We start from the raw sequence: 15,152 nt of genomic DNA, 5'->3' as shown, positions 1-15,152 counted from the left end.
CAACATTCCTGGAACATCGTCCTGTTACCTCACCACCAACCAGTCAGAAGGAAATCTGCACACAGAAGGAAGATAAAGACTCTGACCCTCTCCCCAAATGATTCTTCCTTTAAAAACTTTAATGGTTGAGCAGAATCTTTGGAGCTGGTTTTTGGACATAAGTCTGCCGTCTCCCCAGGTTGTTGGTCCCCTGAATAAAGCAGCCTTTCCTTTCCAACCAGGACTTTGAGTTTGGTAGCAGTCGCATGTTTCTTCTATCCACAAGAACTTAATACTGTAGTGTGCCCCCTAAGCTGGGGTAGTGGGCTGGTCGATGGTTGCCAAGTATTATGAATATGCAGAAACCTTCTACATCATTGAATGCAGTTGCAGCCATGCTATTTTCTTTTAATTTTATTATGAAACTTTTTTTTTTTTTTGCTTTTGCGTTTTTGCAAAGCAGAATATAGAACTGAAAATGAAGCTTACATGTCTGTCCTTAGTTGGTTGACTGCATAGAATGATTTTAGAGTTGGAAGAAGATTGAATCCAGGAACTCTCTGCTTTTCATTTCTCTGAACTGGGAGGTCACTGAGGACTTGGGTGATGCATGGTGATACTGAGAAACAGGTTTCTTTCAGCACTGCTCCTCCTCCCACTGGAAATGTGATAGACCTGAGAGAAGACTGGTGGGAAGGACCCCTGATCAAGGCATTAGGATGAGAGACAGTAGCTCCAGGCTTGGACAGCTGGCATGCTGAAAGGCTTTCAGAAATGATGTTGGAATTCAGTGTTGAGATTGCAGAAATCTCTGAAATAGGCCAGCCTCCAGGCCAGGGAGCCCACTGGGGAAGAATCAGGACTCATGACTTTGCCCCAGTGTTCTTCCTGTGTCTTAGGTATGTGTACTCAACTCTGGCACCATTCACATTTTGGGCTGGGTGAGTCTCTGTGTGGTGGCTGTCCTGTGCATCATAGGATGTCTAGCCCCATCCCTGGCCTCTACCCACTAGGTTGTAGTAGCACCATCTCTGCCCACTTCAATTGTGACAGTCAGAAGCGTCTCCAGATATCCCCAAACGTCCTCCGAGGAGGGGAAACTGCCCCCTATTGAGAACCACTGCTTTAAAGGTAAATGATGTCCCTTAGAGTTCACGGATACAGCTTTTATATTGGCATGGCCCTTTTCCCCTTTTGCTTTGACATGTGAAATACACAGCTACAAAGGTGTTTGCTACAGCTCTTACAGTAGGTAACACTGGCTCAAAGACCGTTTGTGGGAAAGTGTTGAGCATAGTTCTAAACTGCATTGCATCGTGTTTGGGGTGGCACTTCCCCATGAGTAGATTTGCTGCGGTTTTCTTTCTAGATTTTGAACGCTGATGACTTGTCTCCGCTAAGCAGCTTGTAGCTGGAATTTTAGCCAATGGGTGTCAATGGGGAGAACATAGGCACCGTGAGCGGTCAGAGTGTTCCAAAGTCCAAGGACATTTTGGCAATCTGAAACCGATGAACAATCAGGCTCCTGTTTTGTGAACTTTGGGGTAAGCTCAGAAAAGAACACTCATCAACTTAAAAACCTGCTCGAATATAGAGCAGAGGTATGGGCAGATTTTAAACTGGACCATGACCTTATGAATTAAGGAATAGCTTTGGGTGGATATGAATTGATAGATACAAAGGTGTAAAGAGCCCCAGACTGAGAGGCTGGAGACCTCGTTCTGTACGTGGGCTTGCCTCCAACTGCCTTCATCAAGTCACCAAATATTCAGATAGTTGGTTCCTTGTCTGCAGGATGAAGGGCAGAGCCAAGATTTCTGCTTCCTGGATGGGGTGACATGCTGAGTGGCGAACCTGGCCTGGGTATATGAAACCACAGGATAAATCTAAAACTCTCATTGGAGCTTTTATTCTAGTCAGGGAATCTGGAAGATAGAAGATTATTTCAGTATGAAAGTAAGCATGCACATATTGAATAAATGAAAAGTCTGCATGATAAGAATTGGAGCTAGAATACAGAACTTGATGAATGAAATGAATGGAACCACATACTTGCTGTGAATGGCTTCCCAGTGCTGGTGCTCCACCCTCTTCTGTCTGGTGAAATTCTAGCAGGAGAGTTTGATGATCCACGGAGCCAGGGATCTTGAAAGTTCTTTCTACATCTAACATTTCTGGCTGGAACAGAAGAGATAGACCTTTGGTGTACAATCTTGGGTAGGTTCATACTAATCACCAGAGAGGACCTTGGGCAGAACAGACAATCATAGTAAAGGTTTCAGGTACTTCATGTTTTCCTTCCTTCCTTTTGGTTTAAACGGGAAAGCTTTGGCTTCCGTTCTGCAGTGTGAGCCTGTCACCAAAATGAAAAAGAGGTTGGGTCTAGTGCTGTAGTGGGACCCTCAGAGTTTAACAGTTTACTTAAGAGCTTGCTGAATCTAAGAAATGTGCCAAGGGAGATAGCTGGCTGATTTAAAAATTTCTTGGAAATGCCTCTACCTGACTGACGACAAGGGGGTTGGGCCTGTGGGCTCCATGTGAAAGTTAGAGCTACTGACCTCCGTCTTAAAGCTGCGGTTGACCTGGCTGGGAAGAAGTGGGACTATTAAGACACTCTATTCATTCAGTTTTTATTTCTGAAATTACTTAATGTTGTATAGAAGTTTTTTTTTTTTAATGTTGATGTTCGTGATGGTCCTTAAGAAACTAATGTTAAAGGCTTGAGATGGAACCCACGTCTCTGTGCTGTTTTCTGGAGAGGAGAAAGGCCACTGCCTGGCAGACGAGCAGAAGAACACCTATGAGCAAAGCAGTTCTTGAGGAAACAGCTCCTGTAACCATTGGTCAGCATCACCTTATACGATGTCATAGAGATAATTTATAATGGTTTCATGAAAGCAGGAGTGGGTAGCAGTGGGGCTTTTCTTTGTCTTTTCTTGGCGTGTAATTGAAACAGAGCTTGGACCAAATGAGAAACATTTGTGTTCAGGGGAAAAAAAAGATTCCAGAGGCTTCTCGAACGGGGTCAAATATTGCTTCCTTATTTTATTTGGAGCATGTAAGCAGACTTCTCATCTGAGATCAGCATTAAGAACATTGCCATGTCTATCTGCTCACAAGCAAATGCATTTTCTGACCTAGGGAACTGTCTGAATTCTAGACCCAAATGACACATGCCATGAATCAGAAGAAAAAGCGTGTGGGTTTGATCTGTCTCAAAAGAAATCTATGCCTTGAGAGTGAGTTTATGAATTCAGTTCTTTAAATAATGCTACTTATTGAGAAGCTGTGTCCTTTGTAAAGAAAACTGTACCTGTGCGTTTTGAAGTCGCAGGCTCTTTGACTAGACCCCAGAGGATCACCGAGTTGGCTGCGAAAGTCTAGTTGTTCGGCCCTTGGGAAATAGAGCCTGAACGTATAGGCTAATGGATTTGAGTACTCAGGTTACTGGAGTGTGCCCAAACGAACAAAACAACCACATCTCAGAAACCCTTATTCAGGCTCTTGGTGTGCTTGGTTTGATTCTAGAATTGGCATCCTGAGACCCACAAGCACCCATGAGGCACTAGGCATAGGCATTTCATAGTTATCTGAGTCTTGGCTGTTTGCTAGGAGTCTTCACCGTTTGCTGTATAGGGTGCTGAGATAGAGGTGATGCATTCTTGCCTGCCAGGAACTCAGTCGAGGGAGTGGGAAGGGCACTCGGAAGCTAACTCTGGGTATGAGGTTTTTCACAGAGGGCAGAAGCCTCTGGCTCGTAGGGGAAGGAAAGGCTCATTTTGATTGGGAGGTTCAGAGGGGTTGTCCTGGAGGCTTCGGGGCGTGTGATCTGGGTTCTGGGAGAAGGTAGATTTATATCAGATGAGGGGGTTGGGCTTTCCTGGAAGGAATGGCTTGGGAACAGACCCCAAAGTGGGTGAGTAGGAGGCAGGATGTGGTGGGGTGTGGAGAGAATCCCAGACAACAGACGTGCTCTTGGAACTGGTTTGTGGTTCTGGTTTTGGAGGTGTCACTGTGGGCAGGGGGCTGAGTCAGAGGAGGTCTGAATGTGCAGGGCCTCGTCCCAAGGTGAGAGATTTGAGCTGCACCCCAAAAGCAGTGAACTGAAAGCACAGGGGAGAAAGGAGGTAGAGAAGACAGCAGTGTAAGCAGGCAGGCAGGCAGGCACAAGGAAGAGGACTGGGAGCACCTTGGAGTCTAATTCCATCTTTCTGCTGCTGTCAGACTGATTGATGGGGAAGCCAGGCTGCTCACGTGGGCTGGGCCTCTGGGAAGACTGTCGAATCTTTCCTTGTATCTTTATTCCAGTCCTGAGTTTTCAAGCTTGAATATGAAATGACTGAGTGATACTGGACTCAAGGGGAAAGGTCCACTCAGCCCCTTCCTCCTCCTCACACTCTGTTACTGTTCATCTAAGTTACTTGCATATTCCTCCATGAAACACCATCTTTCTCCCTCTCCTCGCCCTTTCCTTACAATTAATCCACTGGGTGCTCTGTGCAAGGTGCTGGGGTGCCAGCAGGAGGGGACAGTCTGTGCCCTCAAGGAGCTCCAGGTTGAGACGGATGGGAGGAGAGATGATTTGGAACCGTGTGAGCAGTGTGATGGCGGGGTCCCTGCAAAGGGAATTGCAGGAAGGCTATACTGGGGCGCTGGGGGAGACTGCCCAGCTGCGGGCAGCCGTTTGGGGATGGCTTATTTCAAAAATACTTCCTACCTTCACATGTGACCTCTAGTTTCTTCCAAACAGCATAGCGCCTAAGTATGGCACATATTTGGGGGTCTTTTTTTTTTTTGTTTTTACCCCCTCTAACTCCCACTGCAGCACCAATTTGGGGCAGAACACAGGCTATTTCATTGTGTTGTGGAAATTATTCAAGGGATTTTTATTCTGTATGGGTCAAGTATTTGCCTATAGAATAAATTAATAATGCCCTGGAATTATTTTCTGCTGTTTAAAAAATGTATGTAGGGGCTATTGGGATGAATTAAACATTGATTTAAGAGCATTTATGTCTTCATGTCCTCCCTCCAAGGATACAAGAAGTAGAACTACTATTGTGTATGTTGAGGGGGCGGAGGGGGTGTGCAAAACTTCTTGATGTTCAAAGGTACCAACTTCCTTTCCTCTCCCAGAGTTGAGCACAGTGCCTTGGCGTGTGTAAATCTGGAGCACACCCAAGCCTCCCACCCACCCCTTTAGTCTGCAGGCCACGCCTGTCGCCCGGGCGCAGGTATGATAATGGGGGAGAAGCACGCTGTAGCCTTTTCCTGCCTGTGTTCTCCGAGGTGTGAGAGAATCTTGAGAATTGAAAGTTTAGCACCAGCCGAGTGCCCCAGAGGTGCAGGCCTTTTATCAGAGGGTCTGCTTTCATCCCTGGCCCAGGCCCTTGATTTAAAGGAGCTAGCTGTTGGATGTATTGACTAAGGCCCTGAGGATAAGGTCTCACACCTCCCGGAGAGTTCCAGCCCCCTCCTTGGCTGGGGAGCCCCTGTCTGCGGGTTGTCTGGGTTAAACATCAAAACGCTACCTCTGGAATCTGTTTCCTGGCTTGGCCATCCTCCCGCGTGGGTCCCCTAGGGTGGAAACAGTGACTGCGCCTGTAAGCTAGCACTTGAACTTGGAGAAGGATCCCACTTAGGCACAGACTCAGTAGGAAAGGGGCATGAGATCATTCTGTTCCCATGTTAGCTGCGGAAACCCTTTGTCTTTCTGGAATTGGCTGGCCTTTACTTTTCCTGAACTCTCAGCGATGGTGTCCCTGTAAGCTGTTGTTTTGAGTCAGTCAGGAATGGTGGGCTTGCGTGCATGTGTGCGCTTGTGTGCATTCTCTCTCTCACACTCACACTCACGCGCGCGCACACACACACACACACAGAGGAACCCACGCCCACCTTGAGCTCCGGAGAGAGGGCAGAATGCAATGGGATGTTCTACTTTTGAAGGTGACATACAAGAGAATACGTTTGTATTTTTAATTTGGCTTTTGCTTTGCTTTTTCAAACTGCAGACTTGGGCTAGGAGGGGAGTGGAAGAGACCCAGGAGGAGGTGAGGGGCTACGGTATTTCCCTTTTTAGGCACTTTGCGCTGTGTGTCTGTCCTGCACACACTATTGGGTGCTGACTATCCAAAACTGGGTTAAAATGTTGTCTAGTGTCATGGTGTCAGTGTTGGGTGGTTGTAACTAAAAATGATAGTTTTGTCTGCTAGTAACATTACCCCCCAAAGGGTCTTTTTAGAAAGGCATGCTCTTGCAGAATTTATTAGGAAAGGTGCATACTTTCCTTATTTGGTCAAGATAATATTGGTGAGTGTGTGGGAAGGGCTAGGAATTGAGACACACTGGTCGTGTCTCCATATACCATCCACCTACTTTTCTGACCAGGGGTGTCTGGACCACTCACTGAAAGAGGAGAATCCTCACAAGGAAGGTAGAGTAAAGATGAGGCACGTGAAGGAGAAATGTAAGGAAGCCCGGCCTCTGTACCCAGCAGAGGAAGGAAGTGGCCAGACGTTCCTCCAAGTTCTGCACAAGTGTCTTGGCTTCGCTTTTTCCTCAGCTGCTCAGGAAGACTCACTAAGATGGTACATGGTAACAGACTGTGCCCAGGAAACAGGCCTGCAGAGCCGAAAAGTGGAAGGACCAATGGGTTCGCAGAAACCCAACACCAGCTTTTCCCAGAGTGACGGGCAGCCTGGGAGGTCAGCGTGGCCTCAGCCCAGAGCACAGGACTGCCCCAGGGCGTGGCCTTGTAAAAAAGAAGATGTATTTATAGACGTTGCCTGGGGGGCCAGAGCTGGTAACTGTCCCCCGGCGGGCCCCACCCTCAGACAAGCACTGGGCTGGATTCACAGTTTTATTGCTGCGTCTCCAGCTGTGGCTGAGATGAGACTCCTGGAGGTCCTTGTCGTGGAAATGAATCTCTTTGTGAGGAAAACTGCTTTCCTCTGTGACATGCATATGGAAGAGTATATTAAATGTATAGGAATTGTTGGAACATCTATGAAACCAACAACCAGGTTAAGAAATCAATGCCATGAATATCTTGGAAGCCTCCCTGTCGTCTCAGAGTCGTAATAAGCATCTTAATTTTTCATTTTAACCAATCCTTTTCTCATTACTTTTGTATGCATTTCTAAACCATGCAGATGTTTGTTGATACTTTTTTTCAGTTTTGAAAAACTGAGTCCCAAGCACAAACATAGCTTTGGGAAAGTCCCTGTTGAAACTGTTTGGCAAAGGATCCCAGGCGAAGCCTAGGACTCTGGAACAGTTGTCAGCATTGCCGGCTGCAGAGTCATCCCCTTCCGCCATAAATGCTCCACGAGGCCAGTTTTCTCGCCGGTCCCTGCCCTCGTGTGTCACATGGTAAATGGAGTTGCCACTCAAAGCCCTGTTTACCAAGGACTTGTGGAATGTTCAGAGAGAAATATACAAAGGGACTCCTCATATGCATAAAACCAAGGTCCTTAACCAGAGGTACAGAGAGAAACTTCAGGGGACTCGGGAACCCTTTGAAACTGAATCCTGCATGTTCCCCTTTTGGGTGAAAGGGTCCACATGTTTCTAGAGGAGTTTATGGATCCTCTCACCCATAAGGATAAGGAGTAATGTAGCCATTATGTTAGGTTATCTTTTTTGGTTTTTTATTTTTGAAAATGAGTCCTGGGACTACTGAAGGTGGCTTGAAACGTTTACGAGTCTGCTTGTGTGAGTCTGCCCTGACTTCTTACCTGTGAGTGTGGAAAGGGACCTGGTAGTCGGTTGTGCCTTGGACTATGTGGGGGGGGGGTCCTTAACCGTTCTGTGGGTGGCCTACCAGGCTTTGCATTTTCTCTGAAATCAGGCATCTTTTACTCTTGACCCAGAGTAACTAAAATGCTAAAATGGGGGCAGGGGGACTGGAAGGGTTGCTGTAGTTTCAAAACAAATGACCTCACTTGCTAAATTCCACTTAATGCGAAAGAAACCCTAACTTTCGCCTTATAAATAATAATGGACCTTTGGGGAAACAGACCCAAATACCCATTTAGTGCGGGTGGGGGCAGATTTGTCACTGCTGACGTGAACTCCCTAGAAACAGAATATGACTATTACACCAAATTTGTAGTTACTTCCTCAGAGAGATGGCAGTTTAAATTTATAATGACTGACATTCAGTTCTTCGAAGTAGGTGAGTAATTATGCTTTGTGTAAGCTGACTCGGTGGGAGGTACTTCCAGCTTGTTCCAACAATGTGCGGGAATTTCAGAATACACTCACTGAAGGACACGTGAGTCTCATCCCGTTCCTTCTCTTTCACGGATGAGCTGATGGAAGATCCCCTGGGTTAGGTGTGATCTGCTCATGGTCAAATGGAGCTAGAGCCCCAGGGGGAGAGGTGACTGTTTGCATGATTATGGCTTAAATATGTAATTAGATGAAGATGAATTTTAAAAAAAACATAAGCAGAAGACTCATTTTCCAGAGATGCAGCATTTTGATCATCCATTTCATTTCAGCAAAATGACTGTTGACAACAATCTCGGCCCCCTCACCTGCGGAATATACCACTGTTTATGGTCTCCAGGCATTTCCCTGGAGGGTTCTGGTCTCTCAGGTCTATAAACCTGAAATATGGAAAAGGAGCTTTCGTTTTTTTCTGTGCTGTTTCTATTTCGTACATTCAGAATTTCTGGGCCTTGAGGTTTTTGTCTAGAGTTTTTAGACTTTTCTTCTTGTACTCAAATATGAACGGTTCTGGGTTCTTTTTTCTTTTTCTCTCTTTTTTTATTTTGTTTTTGAAGAAAACCAGGAGTTTCAGTTTGGCTGTTGGAAGTCTTTGGGGATTAAGGAGAGAGAACTAGAGGAATGGTTAAGATCTGGAACTGCAGGCTGCTTGGTCTCTTCTCCTTTGTTAAGAGCCAGGACGAATAAGAATAGCATTTATTTAGAAACTCAGTTTCATGAAGGAAGGTAATTTACAGGTAAACGTCAGCTTATTATAGTTGTGAGCCTGCGATTCGCTTCCTGGCCTTGCCATTTCAGGCTGCTGATTTTGGACAAGGCCTGTCTTTTCCTAAGTCTTGGCTTCTCTCATCTGTAAAGAGAGACGTTGCCTGATTATCTCCAAGGACCCTTTGCAGCCCTAGGTCTGGACTCCACGTTGAGGGATTTGCAGAGAGGCTGCTCTGGAGCTGCTGGTGGTGGATGGTGCCTCTCGTGTGATGGAGGGCAGCAGAGTTGCCAGCTGTGTCACTGCACAGGGCTCTGAAACCACTGGCTCCGCGTGGCGTTTTCCTTTTCTGCTCTCTTTCTAATCTGAGCCCCATCCGTGTCATTCGATGTTTGGAGAACGCTGCTTACCCACTAACGCGGCCGCCCGCACTCACGCGTGTCATTGGTCTCTTCTTTGCCAGCGCGCTGCTGCAGGGTAACATCTGGACTGGGCTCCCGGACCCTCGGATGCTCGGCTGCTGGCAAGTTCCTGGATCGACTTGTTGAAAACAGTGAGTAACCTCTGTGTTTTTTCTACTTTGGAATCTGAGGGCCAGAGGGGTGGTGGCCAGGAAACAGTCTCACTGATGGACTGCCTCCCTCTGCAGCCCTCCTCCTGCACAGCCAGCTCCAGGAGCCATGGAGTTGGCGGCTGTGACTCTAGACACAGCCTTTCTGTCCCTGACGGTCGGACGGTCGTGAGGCCTTCTGTGTCCGCCTCCCCAGAGCTGATGGTCTATTATCCTCACCGGCCTGCAGGCAGAGATTCTTGATGGTGGCATGTGCAGGTGCGGTTTCTCATGGCTTAAATCCTCTTCCCCGGCAGTTCCTCCTCATCCATCACCTCTTAGCCTGGTGCAGCCGCTGATGCCAACCTCTTTTAGAGATGCCTCTCCCGCCTCCAGGTGTGCTTTCTAGCTCTTTCTCTCTCTGACCGTTGCTTGCATCTTTCTTTGCACTTAAAACAGGAGAGGTCTCTTGAGTCACTTGGACCACCCATTCATCTGTTCATTCATTCAACACATATTGATCATCTACTATGTGCAGGTGGCCACGGTAGGCACTGTCTGTGCGGCCATGAAACTTACGTGAAGAAAGGACAACACCAAGTGAAAAGCTAAGGAAGTGATCCGGTCTGACCTGGGTAGGCTGCTTCGTTCTGGAGGATCTAGTTAAAATGCAGACCCCGATGGGGCTGATCTGGGTGGGGCCTGCGAGCCTGCATGTCTGGCAAGCTCCGGGTGTTGCTGCCGCAGCTGGTTTGTAATTGCACTTGGAGAAGTAAGGTCGAAGGTTCCGGATGCCCCTGACACTTGTCCCTGAGTCTGACTCTTGGTGAACTGCCTGAGGCGTGTGTCTGTGAAACCCCAGAGACCTGGTGGGAGTTTGTCTGGTTCGTCTCCTTCAGCTGCTTGAGACCGAGTGGTCTGAGAGAGGATCCTGACTGGCAAGTACGGGAGCCTGTTACCGTCCCCTGTCCATGGCCACGTCCCTTGTTACTGTGGGTTGTGGTTTTGTCAGTGAAATGCTCCCTGAAGTACTGTGTTTCTCAGACGCTGGAGGTGGGCTCCCATGAGGTGTCCGCAGTGTGCCTACTCTGAAGTCGGCGTTTCTGAGCGAACTGAGGCAGTTTCTTGTTTTTAAGAGCAGGTTGTATCAGCGGCTAATGTGGAACTTCTGTGGGTTGTTGAGAAGAAAGACAAGATGACTATGTTGGAAGCTGAGAACTGATCATGGAAACCCCAGAGCAGGCAGAGCGAGGGTTTGAGGGGCTGGCAGGAGGGGGTCAGGGCGCTGCTGCCAAAGGGGGCGTCTTGAGTCCATTGGTGAATCGATCCTGGGGGCTGTTCTCCCGAGATGCCAGTGTGTTGTTGCAGGCTCCGCACCGCTTCCCTGCTGCAGTCAAACCTTGCAAAGGCGCGTCGGCCGTTTAAAGAGGAGCCAGATTGATTCTCCACTTGAGTAGTTAATAGTCCTAATGGCCATTTATGAAGTACTTACGACACATTAGGTATTGGGCTAAGTGCTTGGCACGGGGTCTTGGGCCTTACCCCTCCCAACAGCTTATGAGGCAGGTAGTCACCATTTTACAGAGGACAGGATTGAGGTGGGGGGATGAAGGAACTTGCGTGGGGTGTCTAGGGGCACAGTGTTCGCTGCCAGTGGTCCCGAGAGTCAGGGCTACAGCTTAGTCCTGGATGACTCACAGCTAGAGGGAGAAGTTGAGGGGCCAGGTTGGTCCATTGTTTTTTGAAGACCATTCGCTGGCCACTTTGTGGGATTCCTGTATCTGACCACTTCCGAATAACCTTATTCTGCTCAGGGTTATTTTGTCTATTCTGTATCAGGTACACAATTCTAGAGCTTAATGGGTTTTAAGTGTTGAATTAGGTTCCTTGATTTTGGCTCGTGTCTCTGCTGAGTTTGTGTATATGGTAACCACTCACCAAATGCAGAATTCAGCTGAACCCACATAATTAGGCTTCCGAGGCAAGGGATGCACTTTGAAGCTCATGTTTTAGGCGACGCGGGAACTGTGCTATTAGGCTTATGTTGCTAACTCTGTGTCACTACGTCCATGCCCACACTGCACTGCTGAAGATGATACAGGAAAATGGGGCGTGAGAGGATGGCTGTGTCCTAGGTCTCAGGTGAGTGCCTGGGATGTGCCCCGCCAAGTAAGAGTCCTTGGCCGTAGTAGAATAAAAGTAGATTTATTCAGAGAGATGCACACTCCATAGACCGAATGTAGGCCATCTATGAAGGCCAGAGAGGCCATGAAGTATGGGGGTGGGTGTTGAGTTTAAAGTAGTAGTTACACACTCTGTAGATAGAGTGCGGTCCGTTATCTCAGAAAGGAGAACAGCCATGATGTGTGGGGATTGTTGGTTTTTATGGGCTCGATAACTTCACATACTAAAAAGTGGGAGGATTATTCCAGCTGCTTTGGGGAAGGGGCTGGGATTCTGAGGAATTGGGCCACCGCCCACTCTTTGACCTTTTATGGTCAGCATCGGAACTGTCATGGCGCCTGTGGGGGGGCCATTTATCATGCTAATGTATTATAATGAGTGTATAATAAGCTCAAGGTCTACTGGGAGTCAGATCTCCCACCATCTTGGGCCGCAAGGTCAATTGGGAGTTGAATTCTTTGCCATCTTGGTGCTAATTTGCTGTGTCATTCCTTTAATGGCTGTGCCCTGCCCTCTTCCCTCCTGTCTCAGAGTGGTAGGGTGGGCCCACCTATGAAAGTGTGGAATTGAATCTTGAGAAGTGAGAAGACCAGCTCCTTTGCACTTCTTTAGGCTTCTGCATCCGAGTCAAGGGTCCGGAGCTAGTGGGAGCTGGACTCAGCTCCAGCTCTGCAGTGGGTAACCTTGTGCTCATGTACGTCCACCTGGGCCTCAGTTTCTCTTGCAGGCATCAGTGTCTAGTAGGTCTGCTTTCTGGGCCTGTGTTCTCAATGGTGCAAGAAAGGAATTCCTTGGCAGAGAGAATTGTTTTAGATATGATGTTCTTCAAGCAGTGTGTCCTCATCCTGGCCACTCGTTCTTCAGGGACTGGCTGGAGTGTCCTTTCCACCCGTGTCTGGCTGCATTCCCTGTAGTTGAGCTCTTCGCCCGGGTCTGAAGCCGATTTTTTTATCTCTAGAAATGAGCCCGTTGAGGTCAGAGATCATACTTCATCCGTCCTGTGTCCCAGGGCCCGGCGCTCAGCCTGGGGCTCCACAGACGTTTGTTAAATGAACCCAACAGTGTCATTTCCTTCTTCCCTTTGGTTAACAGTGTATGTGAAGAGCCATGACTTAACAAGCACTGCTGATTAATCCCTGAGCAAGCAGGGTGGTGGTGACAGTGGTCAAATGGGCCTCTGGCCATTAGAAGCCTTCACAGGTGAACACAACAATAGGCATTTTCTTGTCTTTTGTGGACTTCAGAAGTCTTCCTCTCTGGGGTCTTCAGTTGTTTTCAGTCATGGGAGAGAGCAGATGGGGCGGAGGGAATTAGATGGAAAAAAAAAAAAGCATAGTCTTTGCTGTAACAGAATTTGTTAATATTTTTTTGAGATGGATTTTTACTTTACAAAGGTAGAAAAATAATTGACAACCCGTTGGTATTAAAGAGAAAGGAAAGCTTTGTAATGAGAGAGCAGCTTCCCCCATGATGACACTCCTCCCATTGGTAACCCAAGTCAAGGTGTCTTTTTGGCCTCTATTTCTTGGTATAGGTTGCCCCTCTTGGTACCAGATGTACTTAAAGAAAAACAAAAACTCAATGTAGCAAATTTTAGAATGCTGGTGGACAGAAATATAGGCCCCTCCCTGCTTCAAAGGCAATGATAAACAGTATTCAGATACTTCCCCTTTTGCCATCCTTGCTTCCTGCCTCTGCCTCCAGGCAGGATTCCATCAGAATCCATCATTCAGAACATCCCAGCCCTAGAGCCAGCATGACTCACAGGGCACATGGGGTTGGAGGCACAGAAAGATTTTGCCTGTAGCCCACAGTTGAGTGCCCGTAGGTACCCCTATCCAGCTCACTGGGATGTTCTGATCCACTTTACTACCTTGTCTGAAATAGTGGGTCCATGGTGCCATCCACTCACAATTCTTTTCCTTATGTGGGACCCTCAGAGGCATGTTTCTCTTTATTGAAAAAGAGAAACCTAAAAAGCATGATGTCAAATTACAGGAATGACTGAGAATTTGCCAGTTTTCACACGTTCTCCCTTTCGGCAGACAGAACTCTTTACTGGTTCAAGAACAGTGAAGGATACTGTTGATACCGTTTGCTTTTTGTGAGAGAGAAAAATATTTTCAAGGTGATATTAGTGCCTCATGACCTTTTCTGCAAGAAAGCATGTTTTTTAAAACCAAAACTAAAGTAGTATAATAAAGTTTTGTGTCATGTATTTTAAAAACTCATATCATGAACATTGATTCTGTGCTAAAAAAATTTTGTCCCATATTGAAAGACTGCATAGTATTTCCTTATGTTAATTATTATACATTATTTTTTACATATTTCTTTATGTTAGTTATTATACCTTATTTTTTACATAAAAAGATAAATTATATAAACTTTCATTCTCCTGTTGCTGGCTGGGCTTCTGTTTAAAAAAATTTTTTTAATTGAAGTATAATCAGTTTACAGTGTTATGTCAATTTCTGGTATATAGCATCATGTTTCAGTCATACATAGACATACATATATTTGTTTTCGTACTCTTTTTCATTACAGGTTACTACAAGATATTGAATATAATTCCCTGTGCTATATGGAAGAAACTTCTTGTTTATCTATTTTATATATAGTAGTCAGTATCTGCAAATCTCAAACTCCCAGTTTATCTCTTCCAACTCCCTTTCCCTCATGGTAACCACAAGTTTATTTTCTGTCTGTTGAGTCTACTTCTGTTTGGTAAATAAGTTCATGTGTTTTTTTTTTTTTCTTTCAGATCTCATATACGAGTGATATCATATGTTCATTTTCTTTCTATTTCTGGCTTACTTCACTTACAGTGATACTCTCCAAGTCCATCCACATTGCTGCAAATGGCATTATTTCATTCTTTTTATGGCTGAGTAGTATTCCATTGTATACATATATGTACACCACAACTTCTTTATCCAGTCATCTGTCGTCATAGGTTGTTCCCATGTCTTGGCTGCTGTAAATAGTTACCCTCCCTCTTCCCACCTCTTTTTGCGGGGGGATAATACTACAATGAGCATTTTTGTGTTAGTTCTTTGTGGACCATGTGGGCATTTCTGTAGAATTTCAAGGTCAAAAGATATGCATCTTTAAACATTCACCTTTCAAATGATGATATGATTTAGGTTCCCAACAATCGTGGCAGGGCCCTCACTAGCACAGTTATTAATCTTGAACATTTTTGTCATTTTGAAAGCTAAATATATAGAGGGCTCCAAAAAAATATGGCCATGCCAGGTCTGAACGTTAATAGGGCTTCAAAAAAGTCTCTGACGTCTAGGGGTTGCCAGGATGTCCTTTCTGATTCTGTGTTGCAGCCTTTGAGGCCCCATCGTACTGCCGCTCTGGACTTGCCTGGTCCTCTCTGAGGGCTCCTTTTCTCTGCATCCCTCCTGTCCTTGTTTATACCCAGTGGTGCTGAGTGCTGGGGGAGGCTCAGGAGCGTGTGTTAAAACCCAGGAGAGAGGGAAGATATGGATC

General features: G+C 46.4%; 1 protein-coding gene across 4 annotated transcripts in view; it reads left to right on the top strand.

The window, feature by feature from the left end:
• TLN2 (talin 2) overlaps positions 1-15,152 on the top strand; it is a 426,530-nt gene that overhangs the window by 93,482 nt on the left and 317,896 nt on the right. For all 4 annotated transcript variants that reach the window (XM_072962302.1, XM_072962304.1, XM_072962301.1 and 1 more), the window contains one exon: positions 9,381-9,470. The gene's annotated coding sequence lies outside the window, so the exon portion shown is untranslated. The remainder of the gene's footprint in view (positions 1-9,380; positions 9,471-15,152) is intronic.

Source organism: Vicugna pacos, chromosome 6 (assembly GCF_048564905.1).
Source record: "Vicugna pacos chromosome 6, VicPac4, whole genome shotgun sequence".
Taxonomy (NCBI): domain Eukaryota; kingdom Metazoa; phylum Chordata; class Mammalia; order Artiodactyla; family Camelidae; genus Vicugna; species Vicugna pacos.
This window is presented reverse-complemented; position numbering and strand designations above follow the sequence as displayed.